General features: G+C 43.6%; 1 long non-coding RNA gene across 1 annotated transcript; it reads right to left on the bottom strand.

Annotated features, from left to right (window-relative positions):
- Positions 1 to 668: 668 nt before the first annotated feature.
- Positions 669 to 17,123, bottom strand: LOC109525135 (uncharacterized). Its single transcript, XR_002170084.1, has 3 exons — positions 15,685 to 17,123; positions 2,172 to 2,288; positions 669 to 2,077 (listed from the first exon to the last, which is right to left on the bottom strand). It is a non-coding gene; the product is annotated as an uncharacterized LOC109525135 (long non-coding RNA).
- Between the last annotated feature and the right edge of the window lie 2,556 nt (positions 17,124 to 19,679).

The raw sequence follows: 19,679 nt of genomic DNA, 5'->3' as shown, positions 1-19,679 counted from the left end.
TCCTGCCGTGGCTGAGCGCTCCTAACGTGTGCTCAACATGTGACCGAAACGTCTCAGCTTTGTCCAAAGGTGGCGCCTTGCGATTCGAGTGACCCGACTTTGCGCTTTATGGTGGCAGTGAACTCACTTCAACCCACTCGACAACAAGCAGCCGTTTGGCAAATAGCAAACAAATCGTCAACAAAGAGGCTTCGAGCTGTTCGAGTTAGCCGTCAAATTAAACGGAAAGCAAAAGAGAATTACGCGTTGTGTATTTAGCACAACTACACTTGACGTAGTTGAGCGAGAGCGCTGCCGTTTAGCTTCATACGGGCATGCTCATAGTTAGCATCGCTAGTGGCGATTTTAGAAACAGCAAATCTTTGAACAGAAATGGTGGATGTAGGTAGACAGATAATATAGCATGTCATGTATTTAAAACGTGTTTTGTTTTGTTTTTTTGGAGGGGGGGGTCGCGGGGGGGGCGAGAACGGATTAATGGCATTTCCATTCATTTCAATCACCGTACAATACAATATTCCTTCATTCTGTTAACCTTTTGATTTCAATGCCATATAATTTCTTGTTTTTTGAGAAAAATGTACAGGCAGGGTACGATCACGGGGCACATATAAACAAACAACCGTTCAGACTCACTTTTGCACCTATTGATAATTCATATTCTTCAATGAACCGAACATGCATGTTTTTGAAAAAACAAAAAGAAGCCAGAATATCCAGAGAAAACGTGCCAAGTCCACACAGGACGTCCCGAGCCGAGATACAAACCTCGGAACCTTTGAGGCATACATGCCAACCACTCGGTCGCTGTTTAGCCCATCATAAAATAAATAGAGGAGGGCAATAGCCCAAAGTATATCCTGACGTTTTTCCCAAAAGGTTCTAGCAGAAGCAGCTCCGACTAACGCTTTGAGCTGGTGAAATGACAGCGGGCTCAAGAAAACCAGGAGACAAGTAAAAGCTGAGAGTTGAGCAAAAGGTTGCCCGGCTGAGTCATTCTCTCCGAGGAGGCACTGCAACCATGAAGATTAGACTCAAGATGTGACGGAATAAGCTGCCGGCGAGGTTCTCTGGGCAGGAGCGTTTACGTTGCGCTTTAAGAATCACACTGCAAAATCTCAAGTAGTGGCTGGGATGTTATCTCCTTGGAATTGGTACTTGGGAGTAAAAATCTGAAAGTGGTCAATCCTCCAAAATGGACGTACAAAGTGAGAGTATTGAGCGTCAAAAGAAATGATTTTTTTTTCTTTTAATTCTCCCTTTGCCACAAGGAGAGATTTTCAATCTTTCTGATGACCTCCACCGAAGAGTTTCTGTTTTTTTTAACATCAGATCAGGCAAGTGCATGAATCACAATCAAGGCATATTTGGTGGAATTCAAAGAAGAAGTTTAAGAGCTTATGTTTACTTCTTATGTTAAAACAACAAAAAACATAATATTTTGAAAACTATACAGCAATGACATCATTAAATACAAAGTAAACAATGAAACAAATGGCGCATCATGATTAATGCATTGTGGCTCCTTCTGGGGTGCTCGACTTGGCCACCGTGTGGCAGTATAACACAAGTCATGCAGATTCAAGCGAAGAAGAACTTCACAACTACTGAAAATAACTCAAATGATGGCACCACTTTGTGGCGTCTCGGGGTTAATGAACTGTGTTGAAATAAGTTGAGGAGGAGTTTCATGTCGGGCTTTGCCGTCGTCTTGTGGCATGAATGAGGAATTTCACATTTCAAAAGTGGCAATGATTGGGTGTTTTGATCGTGTGAAAGAATATGAAGACGTTCCCACCCCTCCACAAATGCGTGACTTGTCAGAATATCTCACCATCAGTCTTTCAGAATTATGACTTCTTGGTGGCTGTAATATATGCATTCACATGCATCTTCTTTCGGGTTATTTGACTCCGATGCTATGAAAATGCCAACATTTAGGTGTGTTGTATCTATTGCGGTGACAATGTGACACCGTGTGCGTTATACTACTGACAAGAAATATCATTTGGTCCTGTGTGTCCTCTATGGGGGGCCATGTATCACCAACACACCTCTATGAACGTCAGCAGCAACACTGCGGGGATCAAAATATGAGAGAGATGTATATTTTACTTTTACACGTGTGGTGCGACATTGAAAGGTTTAGGAGCATTTTTATAAATGAGTACCTCCGGGCATTTTGAGTCAATATCTCCGATGTGCAGCTGGATCCGTGTGTGCTCATCATCATGCCATGCAGGCTCGGCTCAGGGTCATTCTGTACAGTGTTGCACTGACAACAGCAGCTTGAGGTGGTTGGTGGGGGGGGAAGGTTGGTAAATGCAATAACGTCCATTTCTTGAGCTCTGAAAGCTCCAGTTTTACAACTTATTTTTTGGTTTTCATTTAAAAACCAAAAAATGAGTCGGATGGTAATGTGTCATCAACGGATAAAACTTGAAATGCCATGTCGATCAAAATCTATTTTTTTTCCCCCCTTCCCCTTGAATATTGAAAATCGTCAAACAAAGATAAGAAAAAAATGTTTTGAATGAGAATTACAGTTATTAACAGGAAAAAGCAACTACTCGAAGCAAGCTGTGCCTATGTGAAAAAAGTAATTGCCTCCTACACTTAATAACTGCTCGGCCCTTAGCAGCAGCAACTGAAATTAAGCGCCTTCTTTAATTGGCATCGGCTTCGATGTCGGGATATTTTGGGCCACTGGTCGTGGCAAAATTAATTGGAGGGTTTTTGAACATGAACAGCCTTTTTGAGGTCATGCCACAGCTCTGCACTCGGGTTGAAGGCTGGACTTGAGAGTTTTAAGCCATTCAAAAGTCGGCTTGCTGGTATTCTTTGGTTCTTTTGTTATCCCGCTTTGTAACCCAACGAGGTCACAAACCAAGGCGGACACGAGAGGACGAATATTCCCCGTCAGTATTTTCTCATAGAGAGCAGAATTCATGTTCTTATCCATCACAGCAAGTCGTCCAGGTCCTGAAGTAAAGAAGCAGCTCCAGACCATCAAACTACCACCACTTTAACTGTTGGTATGATATTCTTTTTCTTTTCTTTTTTTTAATGTTGTGTTATGTTTCTGTGTTTCTCCCAAAAGTCTTGGGGATCAGACAGACATTTTTTTTGCAAAATTATCAATAATATTAGAAGAATAAAAGTGGACAGTATTCGTGTAAATTGAATGATGAGGTCCTTGTCACGCTTAAAAGATAGTTTAATCTTGCCACTTTGTCATTTCTGGGCTCTGTGTTTTAATGGCACAACAAACATAACGTTGCCGTCAGTGAGTGACATTAAATCTCCAACTTGATTGGTTTTAATATCTGAGCAACAGTGCGCGGACAACCTAATAATTTGATTGACTATTGGCTGCAATTAAATGCTCGCAGTGATTGCTGTGACGCACCTTGCACGCAGAGCTTTTAATAAGATCAAGCTGCACATCTTTAATGAGCCAGCGTATATGTGATTTATATAGCATCTGAGGAGACAGCTGCAGGAAGCATTCATCCATCCATTTTCTCGAGCGCTGATCCTGATTAGGGTAGCGAGTGAGTTGGAGCCTATCGCAGCTGGCTTTGGGTGAAAGGGCGGGTCAGCCCCGGAATGGTCGATAGTCAATCACAGGGCATGAGTAAGAACCATCCACACTCACACTTATAGGTAATTTTTCATTTTCCCCTCACCTGTCAATTTCAAGGCTCATTCAAGCGCACACCTTTTTGAATCGAACTACTGAAACAAGTTTTTCTTTGTATATTAATTGATTGGGATTCACCTGTCCAGACAAACGATGATTCACACTTACATTGACACCTACAATTTAGAGTATTCAAGCAATGGAGAAGACACATGGACAAAACAGTGATCCAGGATCAAAAACGTTTTGTTTTGTGCCCGTCTTCCTCGCCCTTCTTGGATTGCTGCTGAAGCACGCTTGCCCAAATACGCGGCGTCACGGTTGTGTTTCGCAGCATCTGGAATGCCAGCCAAGTAATTCCAACATCTGGGCCGAGCAGCCATGCTTGATAAGGACATCTGGACCATATTTGCAGTCCAAAATGGGAAGCCTAGTATGTGATCCGCGCAAAAGTTTTTGATGACTCAACAACTCACTCTTATGCTGACAATGTGAACAATGTGCATGTAGTCAGTAAGTCAATGCAGAATCCTGACAGCAACAACCTCGCTTTGATCATCTAGCCACCTCTGCGAGCAGGTGATGGAAGAAAGAGAGGAGGGAAGTGGCAGTAAAAGAGGCCAAAATCCACAAGTCAGGTGGTGAGGCAAGGCATGAGGCGAACTACATGCTGGATGTGGTTTAACCAAATGTGACGGAGTGGAAGCCGCAGGTTCTTCATAGTTACTGTGTTTCATATCTCGTATTGTCATATAAATGCACGTGTCTCTCTCTCTCTGTGTGAACCCGAGTGAAAGAAATAGCCAATGTGACTTGCACAACTGCCGATCACACACACACACGCACATATACATATATATATATATATATATATATATATGTATATATATATATCAATAAAGTGTGTCCTGAGGGTGAATGGGGTGCTCATTCATCTAAATCAAGACCACATGCTCGAGTGCAGCGCAGCATGCTAGCAGGGCAGTGGAGCATTGTGCTGCTGTGTATCTGACACTCAGCTCAGGGTGCAGCAGCCCGCACTTTCTCCGGCCTGACTCTTACTCAGGTCACCTTCAAAAATGCTGTTATTATTCAGCTGCTTCCTTGTTGTGCTCTCGTGTCCGTTACAGTGTGTTCACTCGACCCAAAGTAAGGTCATTTTCTGATTTGCAGTGTACAATATAATTTTTTGTGATGTGCATTATTGTATCCATCCATTTTCTAATCCTAATGAGGGTTATCTATCTTTCCATCCATTTTCTTGTCCGCTTATCCTCATGAGGGTTGTGGGCATGCTGGAGCCCATCCTCGCTGTCTTCAGGCAGTAGGCGAGGGACACCTTGAACCGGTTGCTAGCCAATCACAGACGAACAACCATTCACGCTCACAATCGCACCCAGGGACAATTTAGAGCGTTCCAGTAACCTGCCATGCATGTTTTTGGAATGGAGGAGGAAACCGGAGTACCCGGAGAAAACCCACGCAGGCACGCGGACAACATCCAAACTCCACATAGGAAGGCCAGAGCCGGAATCAAACCCTGCACCTCTGCACGGTGAAACCGTCGTGCTAACCAGTAGACCACCGTGCCACCCATGAGACCAACAATCACTTACATCTATAATATAACACAGTTAAAGATAATTTTAAACTTCAGGTTAAGACATTTTGGAGTAATTCCGTGAAAGAGACATGACAAAAAAACAGGACATCCTTGGTGAGTGTAATGCTGCTCCATTTTGACTGACGCTGTTGGGCAAGTACGGATTGAACAGAATGTGGTGTACAAGTGTTCACGCATAATGCTCTCATATAGCTTAAAAAGCCAACCAAAAATATGAGAGAGTCACCCTCTCAGTACTGTGTATTACTTTTATTTTTTTCCACACACACCTCGCTGCTTATCTGCAGTGTAAACAAATGAAAAGAAGGCATGATGGGTTCATTACAGACCATTTGGTTGGAACAACACCGGGACTAGCACATGAGTAGAAAGTGCGCCATATTTCCGAGAGGCTTCCCCCCACCCCCCCTTTCTTTCTTCCGGCCATAGTTGAAATCGCTCAGCGGGATGAGGAGTCCCGATATTGTATTTGTGTGCAATGCAATGTGATGAGCCTCTGCGTGCCCCCGAAGCCTCCGAGCCCCAACCCACAGTCCCAGTTATATTTCCATTTGCATGAAGTGGCTCTCATTATTCACGGCAATTTGTTTGCAGAGAGGCTTGGTGTTGCACAACCGACTCACAGCTGCCGAATGGGAAAATGAGCAGTTACTTGAGTTGTCGTAATTCTATTCCCCACTATCGTGGTTTCACAAGCACAAATTATTCATTTATGCTCATTCGTTTGATATGATCATTCAAATGCACGCGGAAGTTGTCAAGCAGTGGTTCTCAAACTTTTACACCAAGTACACTTAAAAAAAAAAAGCTCTCCGGGGCCACCTCTTCTCAAAAAAGAAAAAAGTTTTAATCCTAAGAAAAATTATTTTTAGCCAGTGTGGCATGCACGGTTTCAAGATTGACTCTGTATGTAAATAAAGGGACATGGGGGTGGATGCATCTTAATATTCTTTGGGAAAAACAAACAGTTGTTAAAGAAGAAATGCAAATGACCGGATTGAATCTGAAAGTTAAATAATTGATCTGTACTCGGGTAATAAAGACAGCCACACTTCGCTAATCACCATATACCGGTATGTGTCTAGCCCATTTTGGGGGATGCTGAAGAACCCCGAACATAAATCCAAGCACCAGCCAAAATTTGAGAGATCCCCAAGATTTTATATTCTGTATTTTTACTATGTACAAAAACACACAGTCTCCTCCCCTGTTCGCTGACAAAATGGTTTCATCCAGCTATTCCCTCTCTTCTCTTCTCACTGAGGTTAGCTGAGCGTGCTTTTTTTTTTTTTTTTTTGTAGTCTTCCGGCAAAATGGAGTAGCCTTACCTTACTTAAAGAAGTATAGGTTGTTTCTCAGGTCAATATCAACACATTATTATTACTAGCAGCCCCCATTTCTGCTGCTTTTTAACCATCGGTCATTGTTTATGGTGTTAGCTAGCAGTTAGCTTTCCTTTTTCTCCTCGCAACATTACAGGCTGTCAGACAGTGCCACCGCCCTTTTGGAATTGCAGAAAAGCAGACTAATATTAATAACCGGAGGCGCCACTGACTAGCTAACTGTCTCAGATACCCATGATCATTGAAACTCCTTTTTTTGTGTGTGTGCGTACAAGTATGATTTTTAGGCAGTAAACTGTGAACACTCTTATGCGATTGGCTCAGGCTCAGCGCCCCTAAACTTCTGATCCGAGAATCGCCTCTGCTAATCACAAAGCCTTGAAATTTGCATTGGTAAAGCAAACCATCTGGCGAATGTCAAGCAGGTATAATAAATCCTGAAGTGACGGGTGTCCATTAAGCAGAAATGAATGTTCTTCGAAGATATTTGGCACAGAGAGTGATAGGACGGAGACAAAACAACTTTTCAAGGCAGATAAAAATGACACCGCTGTGTCCCTGCATCTTATCAGAGTGTCACATTTTGAAAAAAGGCATACAGCAGGAGGAAGAGCGATGCTGTAAAAGCATGTGCTTGTAAATAGACGCGCCGTGCTTGTCCTTCAGAGCAGATTCCTCTCGCCCGGCCTAATTCATCCGCGCCGTCGCCTGATTTACAAAGTGTCGCCGGCGGGCAATCAGGGTGCCGCCTTTATCTCCACCTTGTCTGGCTAAATGAATTCCAAATGGCACGCTGCCCGGTTGTTTGTCATCGCATTTGTTATCGCAGACAACCGGCGAAGCCCATTTTAAACAAACATAAATCCATGGAAAACAATCGCATGAACGTGATGCAGTGTAACCTTTTGAAATATCACGCGGGGCCATCACAATACGGGAGCAGATGATTTCCTCCCCTTGCACTCGGAATGCAAAAATCAGACGGCCGCGTTAGTCATCTGGCAATGTACTCTTGTAATGTCACAAACTTGAAATACGGCAGGATAAGTACGCTCGTGTCCTGATGTTGGCACAGTGGTCCACTAAAGCGAACCGTGACTTAAAAGTGCGACGGAACAGAACAGAGATACTCCCGGGAAATGAACACGTTAAGGACGAGGTTACAATCTCGGATTTTATTAGATCACGGAAGATTTCATCTGGAGGGTATGAAATGTAATAAGAAACTACATAAGCAACAGGGACTCAGAATCCAATATGAAAGAAGGGGTAAGTATTTGAACGATTTCAATGCTACTTTATACGTCGGATTTAAATGGCTGCCTATTTCGAAATCCAATTTGAAAACTACCAAATACTTGACATGACCGCTGCTGGAAGAGGTGAGACGGGCTCTCTTCCAGAAGAGTGGACCACTGTGGTCGAGGTGAGCCAAGAGACAGGCAAGAGGGTATGTCTTCTGGAAGAAAAGCGGAAAAGGAGACTTGGTGGACGGAACAGGCATATGATCGAGATAAAAAGAATGGATTCCACCTCCAAAATCCTTCCAGACTGAGCACCATTTCAGTGAGCCGTCCCAGTTGCTGGTACCAAATCACAATTGGGTGAATATTCAACTCAAAGATATAATTGTCATTGCACAGTGAGAAAGGCCCCGCCCACATCGACTCGTCAGTTTCACCATCGACTAGTCAGCTCCAGGTTCCTGTTGACCCTGAGCTGAATAAGATGCGCATTCTAAGAAAAGGACGGATGGAGTTGTAAAATGTTGTTATTATGTTATGATGACTTCAAGATGGCGCCGCGAGAGTGGCTGCCTTGACAGCAGCTCCAATATTTTGTTCTTCTACTTCTTCCTTTCATAACTTTGCTGCTGTGAATTGGGAATTTCTCCACTGCGAGACCAACAAAGGTTTTCTTATCTTATCTTATCTTATCTTATCTCTCCGCTGGCAGCTTAGACAGTGACTCGTATGACCCAACAACAATTCACTGTCACTCCAGAGACTGAAGTGACCCCCTAAGAAGTTATCTCTGCTATCTCCCCACTTGCCATTTTGAACTCGACAGGGCTTTTGAGGAGGTCAGGCAGAGAGAAATATTACAGTCCAGGATACACGGTGGGTCAACAAAACAGTGTTGATTTTACATCAGGCAGCCATGTTCCATTTAGTTTGCTACGGCAAGTCAACACAGTCTTTGGAGTATGATGCTCTTTGGACATTTTCTTCCTTGCATGATATGACTTTTGACCCGAGTTACTGCAGTAATTCCGTGTCAAGTTTTACTCCTCATGAATATTGAATCCTTGAATGGCGTAAAGGTGAAATTCGATTTACCGCTTTATGAAAAGATATGAGAGTGTGGGCGCTGTGCCGTGATGCGATACCAAAGAGCAGTTTGGGGTTGGTGCTCTCTTTTCCACAAACCAGCCCCAATTTCTAGAATTTCGTTCATGGAAATGAAACTGGTCTCGCATTTAAGTGAAGTAATATGGTGACGGCCTTGCATGGGAGGGAGTGCAATCGGAGCTCTCTCTTGAACAGCCAACACTGATTTCATCTAAAAACGTCAATGACGATGGCTTAATGCGAAGATAATTTCTGTTGCGGATGCACCCAAGTATAAAATGTAGTGAACCAGTGTTCATAGTATCCAACAAAACACGCTAACTTGTCGCGTCGGCTTACTTCTCTTGCTATAACTTCAAGGATATTCTTTCGTCAACGTTCTTTCTAAATTGTAACGCCCCCGCTGAGGCCGTTTCATCTTTTGAGCCCGGCCTGAAAGTTTGAAGACGATTGCTTGAAAACTGGGACAAGACAACAAATCTCGAAGCGCATGGGGGAATGACGCCCTCTGCTAGGTCATCATCGGTTTGCGGGGTTTATCGTTAAGATGACTGACGAGCACATCGGACTGTATCCTCAAACGTAATATGTCGCTATCCCGCCAGTCGCCATCCGAGTTAAAAGGTATTAGGCTTTGTGGAAAACAGAATGTTGATTCATGATAAGGGATGACCACACATGGGAGCTTCTGGAAATGAGCACAGGCGGCATTTCATGATTTGCATCGATGGGTCAGTGCACGGCAGGCTTTTTGTGCGGCTCAGGAGTGGCCCCGGTGGCTGTGAGAGGAGGTGGAACTAATCTCGTGACAGCAAAAGGGGTTCTCAGTCCGCAGGGTGCCATCACTCACCGGTGCATGCGGATGACACAAAAAAAAAGGCTCGTGGAGAGCACACAGGCGATGAGACAAGTCTGGAGGGCAAGGCGGCGTGACATTTTACCGGGGCGGCGCGTCACTCTCGGGGCTCGATGCGCTTTCACCGCGGTTGCATCACGCCAGAATTCGTGATCACTCGCCGGAGAGCGATCCAACCCGGCGAGCCCCCCCCCACCCCAAAGCGACGCCTTGATATGTTAAACGCGGTGGCTGTCGCTGTTCTCTTCCCACTTTCGTTTTTATCAAAGAACAAAGATTCCATCTGTTTAGAGTCATTAAGTGACTGAAAATAGCTCGGCGTGACTAAAGGGACCACACTGAAACAGATACAATTGGGTATAATTAAATCTTGTTCAAGCTTCCACTGGTTGCCAATTCCTCGCTAGCAGACGATTCCATTCGCCGAGCGGCTTTGATGACGCCGAATCAAACAGCGAGTCAAACAATCGAGCGGCGTCGTCCTTCTCTTCTGAATTTGTCAACTGTGAATTCCATCCGCGGCTTGAACGGATTCCGTTCATAAGCCGGATGTCCCCAAGGTCGTGAAAAGTATTTCGGAGAAAAATAGGCGGTGCGGCAAAGTCTCAGATGGGTTCTTCTTGTTTTGTTTGTTTTTGTGTGGTTTTAAGAGAACTCCAACTCAGTCCTGTGGCCTGTTATTTCATTTTGTATTTTTGACGTGAGCTACAATTTGACGAGAAATCGGCATTGGTTTGTCACATTGGCTTACAAAATAAACTTTTCACTTTTCACTTTTTTCAATGTTCATCTTTCAATGATCAATCAAAAACGCAGAGAACAAACGACAGCCGGATTTTTAAGATCCCAATAGATCAAAGAATGATTGTCACTTGAAATCGGCGGCATCAATGCGGCAATATCTGTCATGAGATTTGGAATCAGACGTGTCCAAACTCGGTCGCCCGGAGCCGCTCTCCTGTCTCAGTTCCATCGCACCTGATTCGAATCATCAGGAACGTTATCAGACTTCTTCAGAACTTGCTGATGAGCCGATCATTTGAACCAGGCAGGAGAGCGACCCGTGAGGACTGGAAACTCACACGCCCCTAGTGAAGCATTTATTTCGGACAGCCGTTTATCAAGACGTAATTTTTTTTTTTTCTCGTGTGCAGTTTCTGCAACGTACCAAACCTCACCGGGGGGCTCTTTAACCTGCTTTGCCGCGAGGCGTTGGCCATTCAAGCTTGAGCATGCGTGGGGAGCCAAAAAAAAAGCTCACAAAGAATGCGAGAAGGACTCCATGCTGAGAACGCGGCTTCGGCTCAGGTTCACAAAGGGCGAGTAAACAAGCGAACAGAAAGAGCCATTGAGATGAGAGCCTCTGACAACACAACAGGCAACAAAAAGCCCGAGTTTAGCCTGGCTCCATATCAATAAATGATTACTGCTGCAGCGCAGCGAGCGTTCCAGTGTGATCCCAATTATTAACCAGAATAGCACACAGTAGAACGTGGGCCAGATTATCCGTCAGCACATCTACAAAAAGATCCCGCGGCGTCTGCTTCATTCAGGGCACGAGAAGAGGCGAGAGACAATTTGGGATTGTTTCATCAGGAGAACACGCTTGCTCATAAAGTCATGCGCACACCACAGTTTTATTTTTATCGTATGTTAGGTTTTGGTGAAGATTCCCGATATGACCACTGAGAGTGGCTGGCGACCAGCCTTGGGTAACAACCGCCTCTCTGCCAAAGTCAACTGGGGTAGGCTCAGTTGTCAAAGAGTTTGTAGAACAGGTGCTAAAGTCATGCGTGCGACAGGAATTTCAAGTCTGTGTGACGACCCCCCAAAAAAAAGGATATTTATCAACTGTGCGCACACCTGACGGACCCGTAACAGAAATTACCGTATTTGCCCGATAATCCGATGCGCCTTATATCTGGTGTTACCATTTCTTTAAATTCGCAATTGAATTGTTTCCCTGTTAGTGCTCCCACGCCATCTAGTGGTGATTATTCGGAGGAACTAATTGTAACATAAAAGGGCTTTGCCAGACGCTAATTGACATTTGCATTTGCCAATACACATTCAATCAGACAACTATTTTGAGAGCTCTGCACAGCCATTGTGAAACAAAGATAATACCAAAAGCAGAGTTAACTACTGACCTAACGAAGGAAGAAGGAAACAAGCAAGACTTTTAAGGATATTTAGCCCTTGTGGTTGTGAGCCCACGAGGTTTGTGGGCCTTTCTGTTCAATCAATTGTCATCATAACTTTTGGTCTTTCATTTATTGTGTTGTAATGCCATTTGTATTTAGATGTTTCATGTCCGTGTTTTTGGCCAATTCTCATGACTTTGTTACAGCTGCAGCTGCAGCGGTTGTGAAGACGACATAAATAAAGCTGTATTGAATTGTATTGTATTCCCTTTAGCTTAGCTCCATCTAGTGGATGCATAGCGCAACCGTTGCCACGCTGTGTGTGCGTGTGTGTATGCGTGTGTATATATATATATATGGGCAGAGGGCAGCAATTTTAGCACAAGCAGGAAACTAGAAAGCGTTAAAATGATAATATGACCAAATTAAAATTCCCTCGAAGCCAGAACAGGACGCTGGATGGAGATTGAATGCTCGCGGCGGTGGCAGCAGTGGCCATAATGTTCAGTGAGATGGGACTGAAAACTGATTGTTAAATAAACCTGAAAAGCTCTGGGCATTCGATTTTTCCTATTAGTGTTTGGAAGAAGAAAGGGAAATGAACCAACAAAAAGCTCCTGAAAGCTAGCTGCTGCTCATAGGTTAAGGTTCAATTATGTTTGAAAAGATGAAAGGATGGTATTATTTGTTACACTTCAAAAAAAAAAAAAATTAGATGCGGCAGCTTCTTCGCAAGAGCTTTCTCAGCACTGAGCTCACACGAAAGCAATGCAACGTTCGGATATATTCCTATCTTTGTTTTTGTTGTTTCTGCACATTGAAGCAGCTTTTCAATTTGCTTGCAAATCAAATCAAATCAAATGTTCTTTATATTGTGCGTTTCACGCATTAAAAATTTCAACACGGTGCACCTGTATACCTTCTTTGTGTAATGTGCATTTAAATATTTGTACTTTAGACTTAAAATGACTAATTTGTTTTTTTTGTGGGGGGGGGAGGGTTGTTTTTGTTTTGAAAGGTTTGAAAACTTATTTAGTATCGGTGTCCTGTATTACTCTCTGATTCAGATTCAGGAAACTTTATTTATCCCCGTGGGACAATTATCTCCGATTTATCAAACATGAAGAAGCGTTACTTGTTAAATTTGTCTTCTTTCTTCACATGTAATCATGTCAAAGCTCTCCAAAGCCCAAACTCCATCAAGTTCATTCCATTAACAAACAACAAATCAACTGGCGGCTTAAAGGTGGACCATTGTGGCTTATATCTTTTTTATTTTTCATTTTTGCTGTGACATTAGAGCAAACCTCACAGGTAATATTTACCACTTTTGCTCACACATCCGCAGCTTGTGTTCTTCCCTTGCTCAGTACATTATATTAGGCTTGATGAATGGAGGGTGGTAAAGTGTGTGTGTGCGTGTGTGTGTGTGTGTGTGTGTGTGTGTGGGTAATTAACCGCCTCATTATGAGGACCCAATCAGCGGTGGTGCAAGTGAGCGCTGCGTGCAGCTCAGAGCTTCTGACTCATTCCAAGGTGTGTTATTGCCGCAAATTAACCGGCTCCTGTCGTCTGAGCAAATCACAGGCAATCGTGCACCGGGGCACGTCTTCGGTCATCCATCTGTCCACTGGGGCTGATTTTGTGGTTCTTTATTTTACTGAGATTTATCAGGCCGATGGGTGAGGCAAAGTCATGTCGAATGGCACGGAATCATTTTGGGATGCCAAATCATTATAATAAAAATGCTGGTAAAAAAAAAAAAACAATGGTGCCTTGATATACAAGTGACGGGAATTTATCGTGAGGAGCTATGTCGCTTTGAGTTGCGAGCAGCAGTTTGGCAAAAACCAAACAGAAAAAAAAGAAAAAGAAATCTAAGAATATGCAAATCTGTGGGTTCCGAATCGCAAATATGCAGCGTTCGACTGTCGTTTTAAGTTGTAGTTGCACTATGCTCGACTACAACGTGAGGAGGCCTAATATACATGTATATATTTCTTGAAATTTTGGGATGATATGCAGTACAATGTTCCTCAATAATGAGGGAGTTTAAATATTTGTGGGGGGGAAAAAAATGCACAAAATGAGGTAATGTTGGTTTGCTGTTTTGTGCCATCCTTGAATGGTAATTTCTGCGCAAGAGAGCTATTTGCGCTGGAAAAAAAAAATCTTCAAATTGTTGGGTTTTTATAGAGTGCGTGCATTGAGAACAAATATTATTCTCAACATGGAAATATATTGACATATTTTGCACGTATGCATTGAAATTTTTGTCATACATCTGCTTAGGTTAATGCATCGTGCTATGTGGCCTCCCATTAGCACTGATGGAAAACCGTGGCTGTCTCTAATAACAGCTCCAGCTTACCAGCAAAAAGTGCTCCAGAAAATGGATGAATATACACGCGCTCAATGGACATGTCTTTGAGTGTGTGCTCATTTTATTGATTATTCTAGTTCTTTTGCTTGATATATGCAGATATTCTCCAAAGACTTGCTTTTTGCGCAGGGTCAATGTCGGGCCTGTAATACGAGTCATGGTGATGTCAATTTGCATGCGTCTGAGTCCTCAGAGATGAAGAGTTTGTTCTTTTTCACCTTCGGGCAACATTTTCATTAGCGTCACAAGTTGTTCGCCTCAGAGTCCAAAAAAAAAAAAAAAATGAACTCTCCTTCCTTCACATCACTAAGCTGAGAGGGTGGCACGACACGCCGGGCTGCTGTAGTTGTTGTGCATCCCTTGAAGCCAACTTTGTACTCAACTCATCTGGCGCACGCTTGAGGAGGCAAACTTGCAAGCAGATTCATTAGGACAGGTTAGCTTTGCCCTACCGGTACATTCTGGAGCGAGTCTTCGTGTTAACGCGTACCTGTTTTGTCACAAAAGCCGCCGCCTCGAAACGTTATCGTTGTGTGGCGTCGTTTTTGAATGGATTGCAAAGAAAGGTGATTCAAGCGTGTTCCTTCTATCTCCTCTGAGCAGTAATTTTGCCATCATGGGAACATGATTCTCTTCAGATCTCAGGGATTTCTCAGGGGGCGCCGGGGGTCTTGTGAACCCGATGTAGCACTGCAGAATGCCTCCATTTTTCTTTGGTGGACATGACTTAGTGCAATTGCACAGGAGCGACCTCTGCAACGCCTGTCGACCATCTATCTGGGTCACGCTGATAAGCTCAATATGCTTTTTAGCCAGCCTAAGGGGGGGATTTGTCAAGAGGACTTTCCTCAAGGAATTCAACATGCTCTTTCTTAAAAAAAAACAAAAAAACACCTGAACTCAGAAACACATTTATCTAGTTCATTTACAAAGCGGAGCGAACTAGTTTCAAGGACTTTAAACCAATTTATTTTTATTAAAAAGTGCCTCTAAAGGGGTGTACACACACACACACACACACACACACACACACACACACACACAAAAGGAAGATCTTAATGATCTTTAAAATGTGAGAAACCGTTCACGGCTCCATTAAACCACGTCTCTGGTAAAACCAAGGCTTCCCGTTGGGAGATATCACTGTGATAGAAGAAGCTAGGCTAACTGTTAGCTTAACAGGGAACTACACTTTATTTGATTAAATCCTTTTTTTTTTTTGCTTAGTTTTTTTGTTTTACTGTAACACTAATTGAGGTCAATAAACTCAACACTGCCTCTTGCTCCAAATCTCACGCACGTGTTTTGTTCAAATGAGCGACCGCACAAAGTGTGCTTACCTCAAACAACTCTTGTTCACTCTCAACACGGGAGACGAACACTGGGGAATCAATCGTCTGAGACACTCCAGGAAGCTGCAGGCAGTAATGCGCATGATGAGTACATGTCCTGTAAAGGTTACTGTATGTTCGCGTATACTGTACATACTGATGAGTCGGGCAAGTTTCATCTTCAGTATACGATGAACACAAGCAGGAGTGATCGTTAAAAAACAGAGCCAGTGGGGGAGTAGGGGTGGAAAGAGAACAAAGCAAACACCAGGGCACAGACTGCAGCACAAGCTTCTCTTTAGGGAACCACAGAGATGGGATGGAAAACAAATCAGAGGCCACCAAGGTGACTGTGCAGCTCAACTCTTCCACTCCCCTGCCATCTAATGTGCTGCTTATTTACCGGATAACTTTCCACTGCAAACCCCCGCCGATGCCATAACATTATCCCCGCCTGTTTTGATGAAGGCCAGAAGCGGTCGGCCTTGGCGCATCACTCGCCGAGCTGATCGAACAATGGCCTCAAGCTGCGCTGGATCAAACGGAATCCTACTGGGTGAGAGCCGCAACGTAGCTCGCGGACGGGCTCGTTAGGCTACGCCCTTTGCCTCCCAGTCCGATATCAATGTTTGGTTTCAGCTAAGCTAAAAATAAATACGTTGGCACCTCTGGGAGTAAACTGTTTGCTTCGAAGAATTAACAACAACATGGAAGCGGCTGGGAAGTAACAGTTGCATGACCACTTTCAGAAGCGCTGACCTCCATTTATAAACGGCATAAAATTATATTACAATACTTACAATGGTCATTTCACAGTGTGTCTTGGATGTCCAGCTTCCAGTAGGGTTTTTTGTGCTTTTGGTTTTTTTTTTTTTTGTCCTACCAGATTTGAACACCTTTGTGATCATTGAAAATAACCAATCACATTTCAGGTTCACCAAGCAGGGCCTGCAAGCAGGCTTCAAGACGTTTCCCAATATCAAGAACACAGAGTACAGTCTTGTGAACTCGGCAAGTACGATCTTCTGAAGACCATACTTGACAACACACTTCCTCAGACCGCACGTTTCTTTGTAACTGGAAGGGCTGTGTGCTCTCACTTCTGACGTATTTCTGTGAATTATAAAGGGGGGGGGGGACTTCAAAATGTGAGTCTTTTCTTCAGATATTTTAATCGCAGCGCAAATTGCATCTTGAGATAATTTCTCAGCCAATTCTTCACAAGTGACCAAATGATGGATGAGTGGTTTAAGCTAGCAAACAAGAACAACATCTGAGTATTCTGTGCATTTTTGGTTGACGTGGATTTTCAACTGGAACAGGACTTGGGCCACAACTGGTGACTTTTCACAAGCTAACAAGGATGTTAGAATGGACTCAAGAATGCAAACTGAGAAACGGCGTCTGATTTTTCTGTCCTCTGATTGGTTGAGGAGAATAGTCTTTGATGTCTCCTCCAAATGTTGATGCAGTAGTCAGTAGCTATCTCGCTAGCTAGCTGACTAGCTAAATAGATAGATAGATAGATAGATAGATAGATAGATAGATAGATAGATAGATAGATAGATAGATAGATAGATAGATAGATAGACACAAATGGTCACATTTACTCAACTCCCAACTGCCATGTGACTCCAACTCTGACTACCGGGATATAGCTTTCAGTCAGCTTTCATCTTCGAATGTAAGGTCCACCTCAACTACATTTTCATCATATGTAAGCCATTGCTCATTTCACCAAGTCAGAAAATTGCATCATTTAAAAGCAGAAGGAGAGAAGTTCTCATCGTGTGTGTTGAGGGATGTTCCCTGGGAAAAAAAAGGCCCTCAGCTACAAGTTAAAAAAAAGCGGCAAGGCAAAGGGTTGGGGTGCGGGGTGTGTGAGGCGTTTCGAAGACGTTCTCGCTGGTGCAGCATGTGGAGAAGGATACTGGCCCGCGGGGAGATGTGTTGGTGCCGTCATGACATATTTAGGGCAGCTGTGAGACTTAACAGAATTGCAGATGTTAGCCATTATTCTGCTAAAAATGAAATAATAAAACCACACAGGCAGAATTTTTCGTTTTAAAAAAATGTCAAAGGTGGTATAATCCAGAAGCATTCAACTATAAAAGATATTAAGTGTAAACATAGTACTCTGTCGGTTCCTTTCTCACATAATGTACCCTACTCTCATTTTGAACAAACAGTCCCCCCCACTTTATGAAAGATGTTTCATGTTTTGCCCGTGCCAAAGCAACCCCCTCTACCCTCACTATTTTGGAGCCTTGTTTTCTGCATGAATAAATAAGTGAGGTGAATGTGCAAACATTTTCTTTGCACCCTGCTGGTGCAAGTTTCCAAACGTATTCCAAGCCAGGCGGTGGGCTGTCTTGTTTATGCTCGTTCACCCACAAAGGTCTAAATTACATCGCCGCCTCTGCCACTTGTGCCTCTTTGTGAGATCGTCACTAGTTTGCCTCGAACATGTAATATGATAATCAGCTTCCACCCATCATGTAAATTTAAGACTCAGGGAGAGAACACCTGTTTTTGTTGTTGTTGTTGTTGAGTGTCTGTTAGTGCTTAACACTGAGTCATGATAGTCGCAATTTTTCGATTTTCGGCACGCAAAATATGTTGGGGTAGGAACACCATCAAAAAAGCGTGAAGGTATTCTATTTGTTGTTTTAGTCTCCGTAAAATTTCCAACAGCCGCATGCTGACAAATGAATACGGGCAACCCATGTTCTGCCCCATGGCTGTTGTTTACATTCGTTTTTTGCATTTCCAACTGTGATATTTTAAAGACGAACACAGACAGTCTCAAAAAGAGCTCAGACTGTATTGTCAAAAATTGGAATGGTGTGATCGAAATTTCTCTTGTTGATATGTTGACATTCCTTCTGGATGCTTGAGTACGGCTGCTCCCTGCGGACCGCTTGTCCAAAAGCCTGCGAGAGAAGAATCCTGCTTTCCTTGACTACACAGAGCAGCGCTCAAACTTTTTGGTGCACTTGTTGTGCAGCCAGGCAGTCTTGAAACTGAGAGACAGCGCAGTGCTCCTGCGCGTGAACTCCCTCAACTCTCAGGCCTCTTGCAGGTCGCCCGAAATAAGACGATGGACAGTTTTAATAGAGCAGCACGTGCCTGCTGGGAAGGTGAGCGGAAAGCCCCGTAGATATTATGGGTGGCAAAATGAAGCACATCCATTTCTTGCAGCCTGAAGGATGACGTGACGACCGGGGCCTCTGAAGAGGTTTGTTGTTGTCTTGTCTTTCACACCACTCCCACTGAATTACAGAACGCTCGGATCCCCAACGTCAGCTCGAGAGTGAGTCTGGAGCATTGATTTCATCCTTTCAGTCTTTCTGACTTTGATTAGTTTTGCTTAAAGCAAGCGCACAATTCCGCATCTGTTGCAGCAGAGAGAAAGCTGCGTTCCAAGTGAAATAACGGTTGCCGCCGTCGGCGGCGGATTTTCCGACTGCGACTGTTTGACATTAGCTTCTCCCGCTGTGTTGACAAACTGAAGTGTGAACTCGATTTGGATAGGTGACTGATCAGTGGAGAGGCAAAGAGCGCACCTCACCATATCATAATGAGCGGTTTTACTTCTCAGTCCCGAGGTTGAACCCTTCGGCTTTTAAAGAGAAAGCGCTCAAGTTGACGTGCACACTGTCAAAAAGATCTTTTCTTGAAACATAACGGCTTTTTTTTTTGCTGGAGCCGTTGGTTGAGATGATCATTATAAATGTCTTCTAGCGACTCCTGTGGCGACAAATAATAGTTTTTTGTTTGTTGATATTTAATACGATTTTTGCTTTGTACTTCGAAGAGAAGCTGCAAGGTTTTGCGATAACACTGCTGAGTGCTATTTGGAACTGCTCGTAATTCCCTCCACCTTGACCAGTGTGCCTCAGCATCATCATTGGGAATTACTTGGGTAGAGTTACACATTAATGAGGACAAACATTGTTTAGTTTGTTTATAATTCAGCGTACATCATATCGCTGGCAGTTTTG

The sequence above is a fragment of the Hippocampus comes genome, unplaced genomic scaffold (assembly GCF_001891065.2).
Source record: "Hippocampus comes isolate QL1 unplaced genomic scaffold, H_comes_QL1_v1.1 scaffold78, whole genome shotgun sequence".
NCBI classification, from domain to species: Eukaryota; Metazoa; Chordata; class Actinopteri; order Syngnathiformes; family Syngnathidae; genus Hippocampus; species Hippocampus comes.
This window is presented reverse-complemented; position numbering and strand designations above follow the sequence as displayed.